We start from the raw sequence: 5131 nt of genomic DNA on the forward strand, positions 1-5131 counted from the left end.
GATAAATCCGTATATAACTTATATACGGATAAATCCGTATATAATTTCCGTATATAATTTATATACGGATAAATCCGTATATAAGTTATATACGGATATTATATACGGATAAATCCGTATATAATGATGAGAGGAGAGGTAAATAAATACCCTGTATATAGTTGTTCCCCATGCACAATATACAAGATGTCAGGAAAATAATGAGTAACTTCCAATTGGTACCAAAAGGCACCATTCTGTTCCAGAATACCAGAATATTAGACATTTATGCTTGATATAAAATAGTTAGAATAATTAAATATACATGACAAATCTAAGAACATAGGCATCTTGCTATTATTATTTTCTCTTCAGTTTTTTGTTATCTTTCATTCAAAACCAATAAAACTAAATATTAAAGCATTTTAGATACAAAAGACGCCACTATAATAAGAGATGTGCAACCTTCTACCACTGTCATGTTGACTGATTCTAAATAATTCAATTTTCAAGATGATAAAATGATAATTTAAAATAATAAAAAAATAGTGGAGGAACAAGAAAAACAGAACAAGCAAATGAACAAGATCAACAGCAACAAAAACTACTATTTAGTACAACAAAAACTACTATTTAGTACCTGAAAGAGTTGAAACTGTTTTGAAGGCCTTCTGCTTTTCCTTGTCATCATGCAAATCCAACTTGAGTACAAACTTCTGTAACCAAAATTATAAATTGTTTCAACCCATATTCTATTATAATGAATCACTAAAAGAATGTTTCCAGAACAAACAAAAATAAATGTGAAACACTTGAAACAAAAGTTTCTGTACCAACCAAAAGCTTATTATACATAAGAAAACATGTGATCTAAAAACCAGACCCAGATTTCCAAACTAAATTCAAAACCAGGATTCTGATGAAGAAAGTATAAAAAATCATTAAAGGTCACCCAGATCTTTGAATCTGGAGAAAAAAGGGAGAAATATACCTAATTACTTGACTTGCCAATGCCAGGTGTTTGAGAGGTTTGTTATGGCTGGTTATATACCTAATTACTTAACTTGCCAATGCCAGGTGTTTAGATGTGATGGACTTCAAACCAGACACTTGCACCAAAACTAAGAATTAGACGACACTAGAATGAGAAAGCTCCATGGCCAATTAAATTGAAATGGGATCATGATAGAACAATGAACTATATAGAGGGAGGAACCTAATACAGGATAAGTAGGGAACCAAACTGTTGCAAAGCTATAATACAGGACCACAATGTCTAAGGCAAACTTCACCTGTCATTCCACATTTAAAGATAAAGAAGACATTCGTCAACTAGAGGTAAAATTAACTTCCAAAACATACTACCTACCCTGTCAACGAAAAATAAAACAGAAAAAGCAATGAAAAAACAATGCACTATAGAGAAGGTGGGAAGGTGCAGAGATAATGCATATGCTGATAGCAAGGTGCCCCCTGGTGCTTTAGTTCATATTCACCAACACATAACAAAAATAATTATTAAAAACCCTATCTCATTGCCTCCATGGGACCCTATTAGTCTATTTCACATGGCCTCATTTTCTCTACTCACCTTCTTTTCTTTCACTTCCTTTTTCTTTTCTGATAGCATATATAGGGTAAGAAAAAATAAATGAGACTTCTCATTAAATGTAAACTCGGATATGCACATGTTTCAAATTTTTATTAGATATATCTAAATATTTTACTTACTCTAAATCTGTAAACTTTTACTTTTTTTTTCTTTGGATAAAATGTACTTCATTATCAGACATTCCTTGTCTCTTATTATCTCTTTTGATGGATAAAGTAATATATCATTAGTAATCTTAACTAAGGTTCCAACCAAAAATAGGTAACCTTAAGTCGCATGAACTTAACAATTTGTTATTAAAACAATGTTTTACTGGATTGAGAACAAAAGTATATTCATAAATTATTATCTTTAAGTTCAATTCTAAGTAATATAAAAAAATATTCATAGCCTTTAAATATTCTTTCCACCCATGATTGGGAACTAAAATTTCATTCCAACAACAGTATTTTAATCATAAATCAGTTATTGCCACCCATAATTGTAATTTTTCTCGAGACATCTAATCATGGGTGGAAAGAAGGAAGGAGTTTAATTTTTATGATGTACTTCTTTATTGGCTACGGTTTCATCTACAAAGGGAGCAGCTCCACTCAATTAATTATTCATTTATGGACCCATTCAAATTCATTTTGGTAAGCCAAAGCATAAGTTGGAATAAAATTGGAGACATCTCACGGGCCATTGCTTGGAATCCTTTAAGAAGTAAATGGAATGAAAGAAGGGGACCACATTGCAAAAGGGCCACGGTTTTGGACAATTGTGAAAGCATTAAGAAGAAGTACATAATGGAGGGGCCACCAATTTGAAAGTTCACGTAGAGGAGATCCAAAAATGTGCTGAATTTTATTATTAAAAGGGAGTGGTGTCACAGCCCACACAAAAGAAAGCTTGAAGAGATGTCTGCATATTGTTTTACGGTGCTATTCCACTCCACTTGGTTTTGATTCTTCAATTGAAAAACAAAAAGCACATCATGGCCCACAAATTGAAAGAGTGTTCGGTTCTTTATTGTTTTCAAGAAGGAAGTCCAGAAAACGGTTTTGAGATGCAGCAGCAAGTTTGGTCACGGCTTGGTCTTGGAGAAAAGAAAGCCCAGCAGCTTGGACGGAAGATGGCAGCAGCACTCACGGCCTTCACAGTCCAGCAAGCTCCACGGTTCTGGTCTAGCATTAGAAGCACCATCCAGCCACCACTTAGCATGCTATTTTGGATGTTTTCTTGAAGATTGTTTTGGAGGACCAAAGGGAGAAGAGTTGATTCATTGTCATGGAATGGTGAAGGGAGCCTACTAGAAGAAGATTCACGTGAATCTTGGCTGGACTACAACAGCTGCCACGTTCAAAGCACACAACATTTTGGTCATGGAAGAATGAGAGGATGCAGCAACCATCCAACAAGCATCACCGGAGAGGAGAAGCTTGAAAGCAGCGTCCATCACGATCACAGCAGAAGCAGCGCATCCAGTAAGCAAGGGACCCATGGGTAGCGTTCAAAGAGGAATGAAGAAGGGAGCCATGGATGGAAGAAAATTCACATCAAGCAGAGAATGAAACAGATGTGTGAATGGGAAGAAGAAGGGTGTCCACGGCATGAAGAAGAAGACAAGAGATGTAAGGCCTCACCTATTTCCTTGGCAAATCTAGGAGTTGAAGGAAGTCAGGAACGGGGGAGACAAAAACAAACGTGAAAGCTGGAAGGAATTCAGGCTGCCAATTGAGAACAAGACAAAACAACTAGTCTGAATTCAAGGAGGATCCTACGGGAGTTGGTCAGAGAATTGGTTATAAAAGGAAGCAGCAACCAGAGAAGAAACTCAGTAGAATTATTAGGAGTAGGATAGTTAGGAAGCAATTTACGTTCTGTGGTATGTTCCTCCACATAACATATTTAGTAAACATACCTTAACACGCCTCTGAATGTTCACTCAATGTCCTAAAAATGCACCAAAGTATTCCGCAACACACCAACCAAACCAAACCCCATTTTGTGCCCGAAATACCAAAGAACAAAAGGGTTTAGGATTTTCTCATTTTACAAATGAAATCACTTAGGAATGAACAAAATTTAATTACCACTACACACCAAACAAATAAAGATATATATTAAAGGAACAATATTCTGGACTCACCACATTCTCCCCGAGACGGAATGACGGCGACCCAAAATCAGAGTGCGAGAACAACAGTCCTAGGGTTCCTCTGCAACTGGAACATCACGGCGGCGTTGACGGCGAACACGATTACCCCACAACGGCACCACGATTGGAACACCACGATTGAAGGCAGGGACTCCTACGGTTCCAGCGACGAAGATGATGGTTCGAGATTAAGCCTATGATTGATGGCAATCGCTTCATGAAAGGAATGGCCAGAGAAGAACCAAATTTACTAAGCATTAGGGTTTGATTTACTTACCCGATTAAGCTACTCAACACCGAACTACGACACCGCACCCAACAATGAGCCCCAACCACAGTGCTTGATGAAGGATTGATGAAGGTCACAATAATAGACAGAGAGAGGCGACGAAGAACCAAAGCACGATCTACACCCACACCGAAGACGACTCCAAAGACGAACACCCACACCGAAGATGGCTCCACAGGAGGACACCGAACTGAGACCAAAGATGGTTCGAAAGAGAAAGTAAAGCGTGATGGTTCGACAGAGAAGAAATGTCCAGGGTTCAACAAAGAGAGGAAAGCTCGAGGTTGAGAAATGACACCCAGCTTCCCTTAATCAGAAATATATTTTTTTAAAATAATTATTTCTCTGATCCGTATATAATATCCGCATGTAACACCTGGCTCTATAATCCGTATATAAAATCCGTATGTAATATCTGAATTACATACGGATTATAATCCGTATATAAAATCCGTATGTAATATCTGAATTACATACGGATTGTAATCCGTATATAAAATCCGTATGTAATATCTGAATTACATACGGATTATAATCCGTATATAAATATCCGTATATAAATGCAATATTTCTTGTAGTGATCAGAAATTCTTATTTTAATTAATTTGAATTATTTGAGCTAATTATTTTTATTATTAATTGTAGGAAAATTATTGGACAATATTTAGGACATTTGGAGGTGAAAAGAAAATGCCACATCAATTATAATTTAAGTTAAAATGATTGAGGAGGTGTGGATTTAGTTTTTGGAGGTGCATGCGGTAATTTATTCTTGAAGAAAGAGAGCATGCGGTGGCCCAACTTTGGAGGCACACAGCAGCCGCTCATCTATCCAGCAAAGTGGAGGCGACATTCAGCAATCCACACGGCCCACAAGGGGGAGCGTCTAGTAGATGGCACGCACGGCCTGGTTTGGGAGACAGCGCACGTCCAACAACTCAGAGAGAACGCACGTCCTGATTTGGCTTCACGCGGATAGCACGAGCGTCCAGCTGGGGAAGCGAGAAGACCTTCATTTGGCTGTCCAGCATAGCAGCGTCCACACGGGGTTCACACAAAGACGACCCATGGGGAGCGTCCAGCAAGCCACGGTCCAACACAAGACCATGCG

General features: G+C 37.8%; 1 long non-coding RNA gene across 1 annotated transcript; it reads right to left on the reverse strand.

Moving 5' to 3' along the window:
- Positions 1 to 143: 143 nt before the first annotated feature.
- Positions 144 to 4430, reverse strand: LOC148200655 (uncharacterized). The gene is made up of 3 exons (XR_015786190.1): positions 4009 to 4430; positions 3723 to 3925; positions 144 to 695 (listed from the first exon to the last, which is right to left on the reverse strand). It is a non-coding gene; the product is annotated as an uncharacterized LOC148200655 (long non-coding RNA).
- Positions 4431 to 5131: the final 701 nt, after the last annotated feature.

The sequence above is a fragment of the Vigna umbellata genome, chromosome 4 (assembly GCF_029865625.1).
Source record: "Vigna umbellata cultivar VRB3 chromosome 4, Vumbellata_1.0, whole genome shotgun sequence".
NCBI lineage: Eukaryota > Viridiplantae > Streptophyta > Magnoliopsida > Fabales > Fabaceae > Vigna > Vigna umbellata.